Below are 15,143 nucleotides of genomic sequence, written 5' to 3' on the forward strand. Positions count from 1 at the left end.
GTCTTAGCAGAAACAAATCGACATGATTTACAAGATGGAGCCTGTGGACCTTTAATGCACAGCTTCTTACATAGAGGAGAGCAGCTGGTGCTGGGAAGGGCACTGTAGGACTCAAAGGAATCCATCATTCCTTCTCCAAAGTTGCAGTCAAAGTCATTCCTCACATGTTGACTTTAATGAAAGGAATTTTATCTCCTATTTTCATCCTATTAATCTGTGAGAGTGGCATCTGATCAGTAAACACTGCCTGTAAATACTTTACCAGGGTCTGTATGGGCAAGTTTTCAGCTAGTGTGAGCAAAATCCTTCAGCTGAGGCACAGGAACTCTTCTGGGGTGTTTTTGGATGGGGAAGGTTACTTTCTCATCAGTGTGGTGGGAATTTGGCATCCTGCTCTCCTAAACAACATGGAAAAAACCTGAACAATCTCAACCTGAAGTGAACTCAGATACAGATCTAATGGCACCCAAACAGATCACATGATGGAAAGCCTTCAAGATCACAGCATGAACAGCAGTGGATGAAGCAGAGGGCTCCAGCAGCACCAGCAGTCAGTGACAGGGGCATGAGAGCTGGGCATTTATACAGGGCTGGAAGCAAGGGAAGCTTTGCACCACAAAGTGGTGCACAAAGAGAGGCTCTGTGCTTTCCTCTTGAAACAAGGGAAAAGAGCTCTGCAATTAAGTAGATGACTTTGGGCTTCTTGCCACAGTAAATCACTACTAAATCCTTTCACCCCCACTCCAAGGCTGGGAGTGGGAGGTGCAGGACACAGCAGGGTTAGCCAAGACTTCCATTTCTCCCAAGAGGCCTGGGGTTGCTTCAGCTGCTGGGATGAGGAGCATGGGTTTCTGCAGCATGGTTGGAAGAGCACTTGTCTTAAGTCATAGATATTACCCAAATGACAAGTGGGGTTTCTTTCTCTATCGTATACATGACGTGGCTACACCATTCCTGCAGCAGGGGAGCAAACACCACGCTGCAAGCTGTTTAAGATCAGACACACAAAATCTCTGCACTGAGTGGATGATTCTACACCCACTGAAGGTACTGGGAGCTGGTTGTGCCTGGGGCTTCTGGAACATGCTGGAAAGTGTCCAGAGAAGGGCTGCAAGGATGATCTTGGAGACTGGATCTCCTCTGCTATGGAGACAGACTGAGAGGGTTGGGCTGCATCAAGAGAAGTGTGGCCAGCAGGGCCAGGGAGGGGATTCTCCCCATCTGTTCCACTCTGCTGAGACCACAGCTGGAGCCCTGTTGCAGGAGGGATCTGGAGGTGCTGAAAGGTGTCCAGAAAAGGGCCACAAGGATGAGCAGAGGGCTGGAGCTGCTCTGCTATGAGGACAGACTGAGGGAGTTGGGGCTGCTCAGTCTGGAGAAGAGAAGGCTCTGAGGAGACCTCATTGTGGCCTTCCAGTATCTGAAGGGGGCTGCAAGAAAGCTGGGGAGGGACTTTTGAGGGTGTCAGGGAGTGATAGGAATGGGGGGATGGAACAAAACTAGAAATGGGTAGATTGAGTTTGGATGTTAGGAAGAAGTTGTTCCCCATGAGGGTGGTGAGAGCCTGGCACAGGTTGCCCAGGGAGGTGGTGGAAGCCTCCTGCCTGGAGGTGTTTGCAGCCAGGCTGGATGTGGCTGTGAGCAACCTGCTGTGGTGTGAGGTGTCCCTGGTCATGGCAGGGGGGTTGGAACTGGCTGAGCCTTGAGATCCCTTCCAGCCCTGACATTTCAATGATTCTATGATCTCCTGTTGTTTATCCTTCTGTTAACAATGCCAAGCACCTGCTGAAGTTAAGCTGCATCAAGAAAGGAGTCACTGGAAATCTGCTGATGTACACCAGCTGTGAATTCTTGCTGGTACTTAGTGGAAATAACCTTCTGGTAGTGGGGGAAAAAAAAATTCAACATTGAAAGTGATCTATGTGTCTGTGTGTATAGACAGTGACATGATGTCCTGCTGCCCTGCAAGAACAGGAGAGGGCTTGGTATTGTGAAATGAATCCTGGCATTAAGGCAAATATGGTAGGGCAGCCATTGAAATAAAACTGTTTGTGTGTACATTAAAATTGACACACAATCAAGGGAGGTTCTCCACCCCCTCCACTCTGCTCTACTGAAGCCCCACCTGGAATATTGCATCCAGTTCTGGGCTCCCCAGTTCAAGAGGGACAGAGATCTGCTGGAGAGAGTCCAACAGAGGGCTACAAGGATGCTGAAGGGACTGCAGCACTGCCTGGGGAGGCTGAGAGCCCTGGGGGTGGTTAGTCTGCAGAGAAGAGTGAGAGGGGATCTGGTCAATGTCTATCAATAACTGAGGACTGGGGGTCAGGAAGGAAGGGTCAGCAACAGCCTCTGCTCACTGTGCCCTGGGATAGGACAAGGGGCACTGGATGGAAACTCCAGCACAGGAGGTTCCACCTCAACATGAGGAGGAACTTCCTCACTGTGAGGCTCACAGAGCCCTGGAGCAGGCTGCCCAGAGGGGTTGTGGAGTCTCCTTCTCTGGAGACTTTCCATCCCTGTCTGGATGTGTTCCTGTGTGACCTGTGCTGGATTCCATGGGCCTGCTCTGGCAGAGTTTGGACTGGAAGTTCTCTGGAGGTCCCTTCCAACCCCTAACACCCTGTGATCCTGTGACTTCAAGGACAAAAAGCCAAAGACTGCTTTGTCCCCAGAAATGTTTATGGAATAATGGATGAAGTGTTAGAGAACCTGCAGGTGAATTTAAATTGCAGCGGGCTAGGTGTCTCTGTGCAAGTTAGGATATTTATAGCCATTTTAATCTAGCCATAGCTCCAATCCCTGTTATTGTAACTCCCTTCTTTTTGAACATTTTATTTAAAAATCAAAGAATCCCTTGGGCTGCTTGCCAGCTGCACCACAGCCACAGAGGCTATCGTGCAAGAGATCACTCAGCTCAAGTCAGTGCATGACAAAGGGGAGGAAAAAGAAACGTTCCCACAAATGCAAACATCATGGGGGGAGTGCTTCACATGCTGCAAGCCACACAGTCAGCTGCCTGCTTCAGCTCTCTCCATGGTTATAAATAGCACTCTGAAGGCTGTGTGACATGCTCTAAACTACCCCAAGAACAGCATTTTAATAATCCACCATTCATATGTTCATTTGCAGATGGTGAGAGGATATGTTGTTAGCAGCCAGCTCTGGAAGCCTCCAAAATCCACGTTGCCCTCATGGAAATCATTATGAGGGAAGTAAAAGCAACAGCAAAACTGATCTCCAGAACCCTGGGTGACACAAGAAGTCACCCAGCTCCACCATGCAAAGAAACCCCAGCACGATCTTTTCACCTCATTCACTTAACCTGTGCAGAAGGGTCTCTAGAGTGAAAAAAATGACCTCATGCCTTGGTTTCTGTGGCAGGTCAATTTGGTTTTCATTTAACACTGCTGAGGAATTAGCTTTCAAGCTGCTGAGAAGAGATGGAAGCAGAAAATAATGAGAGAGAACAACTAGATGCAATTAATTAGTCCACTGGAAGTTGATGTCAAAGGCAAGTTTCAATTACAGCAGAAATATTAGCAGTGGCTATATCAGCCTGAGAGGAAAACACTTGGTCTAACACAGGACATGCTAATTTATGCCTTTATGGAGGAGTCACTATAACATCCTAGCAGGCAGAAAATGCCCAGAGGAAGCAACTAGAGTAATTAGCTGTGGCTGAGATGCTCACAGTGAAGCCAGGACAGCTGTGGCCTGTTCCAGCAACCCTGAGGGATGAGCCAGGAGCTGACCAGCCCCTTAGGATCCCAAAATGGTCCCTGTGTATCAAAAAGGGTAAGTGGACACAGTGGTCTGTCTTGAAATATCATTATACCAAGTTATCAGACCTGGGAACTCAGTGGGGCTGTCTGGAGCCAGCCAAGAGAAGAGGCTTGCACTTCCAACTCTGATGTGTTTCTCCACCTCTAGCACTAAGTTCTGCTCTGAAGCACAGGGACTGCTTCCTCATGCAAGAGTGAACCATGCAGTGCCCAGGTAAGAGGTCCCAAGCCTTGAGCAAATTCAGGGGCAAAGGGAAGTTTGGAGATGAAGACCTGGCTTTGAGAAAACATGAATGAAGTGAGAAGGGGTTGGGAATGAAATGTCAGTTTCAGTATTAGAAGAGAAAAGAAGGTCCTGCTTTGCTCTGGTTATTGAATGTGAGAGAGCTGATACTGAGAAACATGAAAAAAGTCTCCTGGGATGATAGGAAAGGGAAGCCCTTTCCAAGCAAGTGTGGCTGAGTGAATGGGCACATTAACTCAAGCTGGAGAGTTGAAACTGATAGATGGTTTTGTCTTGTGTGGTCAATAAATGATGCATCCCTGCCTTCTGAAAGCATCCTCTTCTCAGTAAGAAAACAACGACATTTCATAGCTCAGAGATGTTCTGTATCATGTCACCTCTGCACAGAGCTTTATGCTTTGCAGTTGTGAGGGGATGCCAAAAAAACCCCCTTCAAAACCCAACAAACAAACAAAACCACAACAAAACCCCCAACAAACCAACTGAAACTCTGTCCCTGGGTTCCACTACCTTCTGAAACACCAATCTGACCCAAAGGGAAGCCTTGACAGAGCTTCCCTTCACAAAGGTGATCCCCTTGGAGAAGACAGAAGGATTGCTGTCCAGCTGCTATCAACAGAGGTTCTCTTTGTTTCACTGAGGTCTCCATTTTACTGTTTATGCCTAGTTTAGAGAGTTCTTAACAACCCTCAGCACTTCACATAAATTAGGAAGATTAAACAAGGGGCAGCACTGAAGAAAACGTTGAGCCAGGCTTAACCCTGGTGTAAAGGATGACATCAGTGACATCAAACAGGAGCAGGAAACTTTGCAAAGCAGTGGGTGATTACTGCCTCTTAATTTATGAGGAGGATTAGAGGGTGAATGCTGGGAGAGAGCACACAGAACAGAGTAGGTGCTTTTCACTACAGTGTAAGACAAGGGCAGCCTTTGCTACTCATCTTCCTGCAAAGCACTCAGCTCCAGCCTAAAACCTTGTGGTGTTCTGCAAACTTCTTCTCCCTTACAACAGTAATGAGAAATTCAGCCCTCCCAATAAATCACTTGGACCTGCCCCTTTTCTACAACATTCTGTTCCCTTGTTCCTCTCTTTATCATTACCTTCAGCTCTAGGAGGGCATTACCATAGCTGACATCAAGGGCTTCCTACCTGTGCTCCATCAGGGCCGTGACAGAGGTGCGCTGAAAGCTCTGCACTGCTGCTGTTGTGCCCTGGTGGTTTCCCTCTGCCTGGTTGAAGCTGTTACCGGTGATGGATGTGATCATGCCTGACCTCTTTCCAACCTGCCTTGGCAGCTCCCCCTCTTTGTATGGCCCCTCTGACATTTCTTGCTTTCCATGCATAATGTACAGCTAGGCTGCTTTCCCTTTTCCCCTCCAAGGGAAGATGAAAGCACGAATGAGGGGAGCGTGATCGTTGAAAGGCAGAGCAGGTCTGGGCTCTTTTGAAACACACCAGAGCACCAGAAAGCAACCAGGAATCTGAGCTTATCATTACAGACCTTGCTGTGCTCAAGAATGTCAAAAGAACCCAGCACAAGAGCTGCTGCAAGCAGCAGCCACAGTTACATCACTCAGAAGACAGAAATTCATCTTTTTTTAGCTCCCCACCCCCCCTTTTTTTTTCCTGAGTAAATAAATGTTCACCTTTGAGACACAAGCTGCCACAAGCTGGCTCCTGAAACTGCCCAAAGGATCTTGCAGGTCCTCAATTGAGCTTCCTTGCAACTGCTGCCACAAAGTTCTAAGGGCAGGAGGAACCATGTCTGTGGTTGCAGTTAGCTCCAGCCTAGAAGGAAAAGCGGGGAGGCACAGCCATTCCTTGCTTTGGTCTAAACCGAGGGTGACAGCTGCATTGCTTTGTTCTGGCAACACAACACTGGAACAAACCCACAGCTCTAGCTCTTAATGGCAAGATTACCTTTCTTGGTTGCTTGTTTATTTGGGGTTTTCTTGATTGTCCTTATTGAGGCTTCTGGGAGTACTTCAAGAAGCAAAGGGAAGTTTGCTTTCCCCCCCCCAGTTATTCATATCAGCCTTCAGTTTTCAACACATTCAGACCACGAAACTGAAATGTTTGGTCTGACCACATCAAACTCATGCATTCTGATGAACTACTGCAAATATCTTCCTCTTGTCTCAGCATGCCTGAAACAGGATATGTAATGATGTCCTTAAGAGGAAAGGAGGGGGGGGAGAAACCTCAGCAAGAGAAAAGAGCAAGGGGAGACAGAAATGACAATATTAGCAATGAAAAATGCTACTAAGAAGAAATACATTTTTGCTTGGCACAAATAAGAGGCTTCTTTTCCCTTGCCAAAGTCAAGACAGATTAGTTTTCAGAGTTATGCAAACCTCAAAGTTTTGCCTGGAGGAGATCCTGAAAGAGAATTTGAGGAAGGTTGATTCCAATTCCTGCTATTTGATCCACAAAGGAGAAATACTGCTGGCCTTAGCTCAGCACACCCTGGGATGCTGTTGGGCTGTCATCCCTGAAAGGAGAGAAGCTTGCTGGTGGGGGAAAAGGCAAGTGGCCTCCATGCATGGCTTCCAGGGAGCCTCAGACACAGGTGAGTGGAAAACTAGACCTCCAGCAAACAGGAGTCCAAAGCCAGAGTGAGGTTAGTTGGCTATTTTACACCAGCATCTCTGGGATCCATTCGGTATTGCAGCTCCAGCTATACATCAGGGTCCTTCTGTGCACTTGATAAGCTGAAGGGAACCATCAGTTTCTGTGCAAAAAGGTAGAAATGACCTTTTACAGTTCCAGATCTCAGTACCAGCATGACAGGCTTCAGACAGCAGTGGGCTGGGGTTTGTTTGTTTGGCATTCCAGCACTTGACTGTGTGACACCAAGGAAGATGGAAAAGATGCTTTTGGCACTGACATGCCTGTCTCATGCTCCAGCTTGCCAGCTGGAGAGCAACAAAACCTGAGCTTGTGGGGACAGCCTGTATTAATGGGCCATTAATCCCAAGAGAGCTATCAGTTACCTGTCAGGCAAAAAGAATTTGGAAAACATTTCAAGTAGCTTCTCTGCTCATCAATAGCACAACGAGCACAAACCTGCCATCTTCTGCAGCCTTTTAACCCAAGGCAAGCTCCCTGCTCCCAAAGCAGGGAGAGCAGCCTTTCAGGATTGCCTTAGCACGACATTGGTGCTCCTTAAGCAAAGCAACAGCTCCCCAGAGCACTGTCCCCTGTAACCCCTTCTTCTCCCTGGCAGGCAGTGGATGGTTATCCTGTCTCTGACTAGAGGTTGAGAACAATCTGCTGATGTGGAGAGACAAAGAGCTTGGTTAATCCTCGTGCTTCCCTTTCACCCTGCTCTTAGAGTTATTACTGTTTCCTGATTTGCCTTTGTTGTGGCTGCAGCACTGACTGCAGCACTGCTTCTACTCGCCCAGGGCTGAGAACAAGAAGATCCCTTACTGCTGGGACATTTCAGTCACCTCTGCCATCTGAGAGATGAGCCTCCAGCCAGCCAGCTCAGTGCTGCTTTACGGGACACAAACACAGAGCACTGCACTCTGCTTCCTGCAGTCTATCAGAAGGGTTTCTCCTGAACACTACCAGTGGACTGCAGGTGCAGTATCAGGAGTCAGGGTTTGAAGGTAATGGGGGCTGTTTCAGAAAGTACCTTGTTGGCAGCCCATAAAGGTTGGCCCAATGTATAATGAAGCTGCACATCAGCTCCAGGACGTTAAGCATCCTGCAGAGTTGCTTACAGAGCTCGATGTTAAACTCCTCCCTTCCCTCCTCCAAGGAAAGAACTGGGGTTTAAAATTGCTGTGTTTGAGACTGCATCAGTTAGAAGGCTGATGGTATGGATGAAGGGTTCAAAAGAGCTCTCCAAGGCACCTCACTGATTAAACACTGTGTGCTGGGGTTTGGAGTTCTGTTAGCAGAGTGCCTTAGCTGCACCAGCTTCAGCCTTTGAGGAGGGTTGCACTGAGGTCTCACAGTGCTTGGAGGAACAACACATGTATCAGCTTTATACATATTTGTAAATTCACAGACTCAATGAGGTTGGAAAAGACCTCAAAGAGCACCAAGTCCAACCTGTCACCCAACACCTCATGACTAACTAAACCATGGCACCAAGTGCCACATCCAATCCCCTCTTGAACACCTCCAGGGATGGGGACTCCACCACCTCTCTGGGCAGCACATTCCCATGGCTAACAACTCTCTCTGTGAAAACCTTTCTCCTCATCTTGGGCCTAAACCTCCCCTGGCACAGCTTGAGACTGTGTCCTCTTGTTCTGGTGCTGGTTGCCTGGGAGAAGAGACCAACCCCCACCTGGCTACAGCCTCCCTCCATCTTGAGAATTTCTGAAAACAATGGAATGGTGTATTGGATTCTCTGCCTGTATCACTTGGGAATGGCTGTTTTGATGAGGGTGGTGAGAGACTGACACAGGTTGCCCAGGGAGGTGGTGGAAGCCTCATCCCTGGAGGTGTTTGCAGCCAGGCTGGAGGTGGCTGTGAGCAACCTGCTGCAGTGTGAGGTGTCCCTGCCCATGGCAGGGGGGTTGGAACTGGAAGATCCTTGAGGTCCCTTCCAGCCCTGACAATTCTATGATTCTAAGTGGAGAGGCTACCTGAGAGAGTCACAGTACCACAGTGTAACTGAGGTTGGAAGAGACCCCAAGGATCATCAAGTCCAACCTGTCTCCACAGACCTCATGACTAGAGTCAACTCTGAGCAGAAAAGTCACCATCGCTGGAGGTGTTTAGGAAGAGCCTGGCTGAGGCACTTGGTGCCATGGTTTAGTTGATGAGATGGTGTTGGGTGATAGGTTGGACTGGATGATCTCTGAGGTCTTTTCCAACCTGGTTTATTCTATTCTATTCTATTCTATTCTATTCTATTCCATTCCATTCCATTCCATTCCATTCCATTCCATTCCATTCCATTCTCTGACTCCTGTAGGGTAGTGAAAACATTTGGCACAAAGTACCACGTGTGACTTGAATCCATGTCCTAGAAAGGCACACAGAGGGACATTCTATCTTCTCCTTTCTTTCTTCCAGTGAAATATTATCACAGAGCCATATGAGACTTTTCACCATGAAAACAAGCCCTAGGACACAACTTCAAATGTTTAGCCATTGGAGAGATCCATTTTTTGAAACCTCATCAAAAGCCCAGGGGCTGTAAATGTTCCCTCAGCCTCAGCTCCTCTCTTTTAGGTTTCTCAGTGTTCTTTTTCCCCCCATGTTACTCTAGCAAAGGGAAGAGATCTTTTGTTTGCTGAGGAAGCAACTGTAAACCAACAGAACCCCAGAGGTGCATCACAGGCAGCTTCTGGGACAAGCAGGCTTGTGAGAAGTGCATCCTGGGATCCCCTGTTTGTTGCCTTGCCATTATTTCTTGAACACACCTCTCCAGTTTAGCACTGACAGGATGGGTTTGCTACTGCCTGTCCCTGAGAGCCCAACAAAAGCAGAGGCTGAGATTTTCTGGGTCAGACTCTCTGAAAAGATCTTACAGTGAGAATGTTGAAAAGTCTCCCTCACAATGCACAAGCCAGAACCCCAGTTAGCTTCTCTTTCTACAGGGCTGAGAAAACCCCCTGAAGCGTGGCAATAGGCTATTTAAAGAACAAAGTAAATAGATCTGAGTCTAAGTAGACACAGGAAACAGAGCAGTGTCTCATTATGGTGAAATCTGTACAGCAAGGTTCTGCCAAGAGCCCCAGGCTGGGTCTCGTCCAACAGGAGGCTTTCTACCAGGTGTTTGTTTAAGCCTATAAAGATGTAGATCAGCTTCAGCCAACACAGGGCAGGGATGCACTTTGGTACATCCTAGAATCGTTTAGTGCTGAGGGGCATGGCTGCATAGAGGGGTTGTAGGCAAGTACAAGCCAGTTCCATCCCTATCCCTGGCTCCCTGCAGGTTTGTCCCTTAGAATGACTCCCACACCAGTCATGGCTACGTGGCCTCCAGTTTGCTTGCAACAGGGGGAGAGGGAGGCCACGCATGCTAGTAGAATGGGAGGCAAATGCATGCCAGAGCCCGCAGCTAGAGGTCAGGATTAGGCTTCTGAGGAAGCCAGCACACTATGTGGTCCAAGCCCTCCGCAGCTCCAAGCTGTATTACTGCCACGGCTGCAGAGCGCTGCTGGGCTGGGGTTTATAGGGCTGCAGTGACATGAAGCGGAGCTGTGCTTCACCCTGGTGTTTGCCTAAGCTCTTACAGATGGAGGTGAGGTAAGCCAAACCTTCTCACAGCACCAGAGCCGCTTTGTGGGCACAGGGCTCCTTCAGGGTATTCTATTTCACTGTGCTTTTGGCTGTGTTCAGGTGGATCAGGACACTCAGGGCCCCAGGGAGAAAGGACTCTTTTCCTTTCACTTCTTCTTGAGGCAGCAGAAGCTGCCTCACCATGCATGCTGCTCCTCACAGCAGCTCATCAGCTGGGAAGGTGCCAAGCATCTTACAACCAAGGGGCAAGTTTATAAAGAAATCACAGGGTTGGGGTGGAGGAGACTTTATAAAAGGTCATCTAGTTCAACCCCCCTGCTGTAGTCAGGGACAGCTTCAACTAGACCAGATTATCCAGAGCCCCACGCAACCTGACCTTGAATGGTTCCGGGGATGGGGCATCTATCACCTCTCTGCCAGGGTTTCACCACCCTCATTATAAACCCAGCTTATTCCTCCTACCTCATCTAAATCTCCAGTCTTTTAGTGTGAAACCATCACCCCTCGTCCTGTCATTCTTCCTTTTTTGTGGAGCCCCTTTAAGCATTGGAAAGCTGTAACAAGGTCTCACCAGAGCCTTCTCTTCTCCAGGCTGAACATCCACAACTCTTCTTTCAGCCTTTCTTCACAGGGGAGGTGGCCCAGCCTGCTGGTAATTCTTGTGGCTTTCTCTGCATCCAATCCAAAAGCTTTTCTCATGCTGAGGACTCCAGAGCTGGACACAGCACAGGGTAGAGGTAATAAGAGATTAAAAGATGTAATCTGGGAGAATTCCATGTACTGGAAACAGGCCAAGAGACAGATGAAAGAATAGTATGATCTCTAGAAAAAAGGGAATCATTTTAGAACCAGGATCTATTTAAGCTTCCAAACATAACCTGCCACAATCTAGGTTAAAATAAACCTGATAGTAGAGGATTTCTCTAGACAAAATCATCCCAAGACTGGAAGCTGAAGCTGCATACATTTGAACTGGGGAAAAGGTGATGAACCTTATTCAATGGCAGTTAATCACTGCAAGAACTTTTCATGCATGGTTTCCTCATCACTTTCACAGTTTTTAATGACAAGTGGATGTCACAGATCAGAGGATGTTGAGGGTTGGAAGGGACCTCCAAAGATCACTGAGTCCAACCCCTGCCAGAGCAGGACCATAGAATCCAGCACAGGTCACACAGGAACACATCCAGATGGGGCTGGAAAGGCTCCAGGGAAGGAGACTCCACAACCTCTCTGGGCAGCCTGCTCCAGGGCTCTGTGAGCCTCACAGTGAAGAAGTTCCTCCTCATATTGAGGTGGAACCTCCTGTGCTGGAGTTTGTATCCATTGCCCCTTGTCCTATCCCAGGGTGCAACTGAGCAGAGCCTGTCCCTGACCCTTCCTTCCTGACCCCCAGCATTCAGATATTGATAGACATTGATCAGATCCCCTCTCAGTCTTCTCCTCTCCATTCTAACCAGCCCCAGGGCTCACAGCCTCTCCTCACCAGGCAGTGCTCCAGTCCCTTCAGCATCCTTGTAGCCCTCCCTTGGACTCTCTTGAGTAGAGAGAGCTGAGGAGCCCAGAGCTGGGTGCAATGTCTTTCTAGTACATATCCTCTTGTGGAATAACACAGGCTACTCTGTACTGCATAGGAACCAAATTGGTCCCTTCTGGCCTTAATCTACAAATTATTTAAGCCTGTTATACACACTTACTTGTTCCTACAGGACAAATTGCTCTCCAGCCCCCTCATGGTGGGGATATTTTCAAGACATCGAATGACAGTAGCCAGGATGTGGTGTGTTTGGGAAAGATATGCTGTTGGCTTGGCACCTGTGAGGCACAGCTGTGCCTGTGGGATGTTAGAGGTAAATCTGGAGGATGAGATCTTAAAACAGCCCTAGGTAAACACTTAGGTCAAACAGTGTCACACAGCTGGGTGCAGGTGTGCCATCCTGAGTCGCTCTGGAGGAGAACCTACTTTATGAATCACAGAATCACAGGAACATGCAGGTTGGAAGAGACCCTCAGCATCACCCAGTGCAACCCAGAACCCTGCTCAACAAGGGTCAACCCTAAACCATAGCCCCAAGCACCACATCCAAACCATCTTTAAATACATCCAGGCTTGGGGACTCCACCATCCCCCTGGGCAGCACATTCCAATGCCTGACCACTCTTGCCCTGAAAAACTGTTTCCTACTGTCCAGTCCAAACCTCCCCAGTCACAGCTTGAGGCCATTCCCTCTTGTTCTATCACTAATTACCTGTGAGAAGAGACCAGCAGCAGCCTCTCCAGGCAGCTGTAGAGCAATGAGGTCTCCCCTCAGCCTCTTCTTTTTCAAGCCACACAGCCCCAGCTCCCTCAGCTGCTCTTTCTAGGATTTATTCTCCAGGCCCTATCCTTTGCTGTAGGCTGGGGTTCGTGGGGTTTTGCTGTTTGTTTGGGGTAGGAGTTTTGTTTTGTTTTGTTTCCAAAGCATGGTTCAGAAACCACTGGGAGTTATTTGGAGGCTGCCCTCCAAAGGGAGTGCTTTTCTGTTTCGATCTGGTCGCTCCCTGGCTAAGCCAACCCTTGCCAAATTCCAGCCTGTTCCTTTAGAAGCAGTGCCCAAAACAGGCAAGACCTCACTAGCACCTAATTGCTTTGGGAAAGTAAACATTTTACTTCATGTTTCCAGTGCTCTGTTCAACAGCATGGTAGGTCTTCAGCCTCTCATGCAGGAAGAGGGATCAGTGAGGACATGAACAGCCATCCCCTCCACAGCCAGCCAGCTATGAAGAGCTAGGAAGGGTTGCTCCCTGGTGTCTACCTCTTTCTTTTGCCTAAAACCTAGGCAGTAAGTTTGGTGTTGGATCCTAACTTTTAAACAGTTAATACCTAGTGCAATAAATTTTCTCTCGCTCTTTCTCTCTCCTGTGAGGTTGAAAAAGTTTTGTCACAGGCAAGTTTTGCACAGCAAACAGTGCTGGTAGCTGTAGAAGCCTCCCAGCGTGCTCCTGACCTTGAAGAGCAATCCTCTCAAGTTTCCATAGGACAGTAAGCTGCACTTTTCTGGTTGGCCTCATTGCCTGCTAAAAAAGGAAACTCTTTATATTATTGGCACAATGGATTCCTTGAAGTGTACAGCTTTGTAGCCAAATGCTCTGTTAGAGCACAGCCCTGCTATTCTGCACACCAGAAAGAATGTTCTATTCCATTTGCTTCCAGTTCAGTTAATTCTAAGCAGCAGTGAGACCTAGGAATGATGACTGTTAATGTGCTGATATGTTAAGCACAGGAGCCCTACATTCCTGGAGTCTTCTGATTCTCTGTATTGTAGTGGTAATAATAAAGTTTCAGAAGAGATGCATGTGAGCAGCTCTAAGCAGACACAGTTCTTCCAGTCCTGCTAAACTGGATGTAAGCAGCCAGTGGGGCTAGCAGTGTGAGCCAGCAGTGTGCCCAGGTGGCCAAGAAGGCCAATGACATTCTGGGCTGCATCAGTAACAGTGTGGTCAGCAGGAGCAGGGAAGTCATTCTGCCCTGTGCTCAGCACTGGTTAGGCCACACCTTGAGTCCTGTGTCCAGTGCTGGGCTCCTCAATTGAAGATGACATTGAGATGCTCCTCAATTTAAGAAGGACATTGAGATGCTTGAATGTATCCAGAGAAGGGCAACAAAGCTGGGGAGGGGCCTGGAGCACAGCCCTGGGAGGAGAGGCTGAGGGAGCTGGGGTTGCTTAGCCTGGAGAAGAGGAGGCTCAGGGGAGACCTTCTTGCTCTCTACAGCTCCCTGAAGGGAGGTTGTAGCCAGGTGGGGGTTGATCTCTTCTCCCAGGCACCCAGCACCAGAACAAGAGGACACAGTCTCAAGCTGTGCCAGGGGAGGTTTAGGCTGGATGTTAGGAAGAAATTCTTCCCAGAAAGAGAGATTGGCCATTGGGATGTGCTGCCCAGGGAGGTGGTGGAGTCACCATCACTGGAGGTGTTCAAGAAGAGACTGGCTGAGGCACTTGGTGCCATGGTTTAGTTGATTAGATGGTGCTGGGTGATAGGTTGGACTGGATGATCTCCGAGGTCTTCTCCAACCTGGTTAATGAGGCACCAAGTGCCTCACCAAGTGCCTCATCTAGTCTCCTCTTGAGCACCTCCAGGGCTGGTGACTCCACCACCTCCCTGGACAGCACATCCCAATGGCCAATCTCTCTTGCTGGGAAGAATTTCTTCCTAACAGCCAGCCCAAACCTCCCCTGGCACAGCTTGAAGCTCTGAGGGACACCAGTGGTGGGTCACCATGCACAAAGCAGCTTCAGGTCCAGGCTGCTGTACCCCAATTGCACCTGCACCCAGAAGCCATCCACACTGATTATTTCTGTCTGGGATTTAGAGTTTGATTGATGAGCACTAGGAACAGGAGGTCTGTGTTAAGGAAAGTGGGAGGCAGAAGAGGAATGAAGCAAAAATGTAAGAACACCAGAAGCTCACAGTAAAGATTTAATGAGTGAGGGGAAAACCCCACAAAAACAGAAAGACAAGAGACCTGCTCAGTACATTAAAACATAGCAAATGGTGGCATTGGGTTGATGTTTGGACTTGATGGCCTCAGAGGTCTTTTCCAGCCTTAATGATTCTGGTGGAACACTGGTACAGGTTGCCCAGGAAGGTGGTTGGGGCTCCATCCCTGGAGACAGAATCAGGGTTGGAAGGGACCTCAAGGATCAGCCAGTTCCAACCCCCCTGCCATGGGCAGGGACACCTCACACTACAGCAGCTTGCTCACAGCCACCTCCAGCCTGGCTGCAAACACCTCCAGGCATGAGGCTTCCACCACCTCCCTGGGCAACCCCACATCTCTCTTGTACTGAGGTGCCCCAAACTGGACACAACACTCCAGGTGTGGCCTCCCCAGAGCTGAGTCCCAAGGGACAATCCCCTCCCT

This window comes from Dryobates pubescens, chromosome 8, assembly GCF_014839835.1.
Source record: "Dryobates pubescens isolate bDryPub1 chromosome 8, bDryPub1.pri, whole genome shotgun sequence".
Classification (NCBI taxonomy): domain Eukaryota; kingdom Metazoa; phylum Chordata; class Aves; order Piciformes; family Picidae; genus Dryobates; species Dryobates pubescens.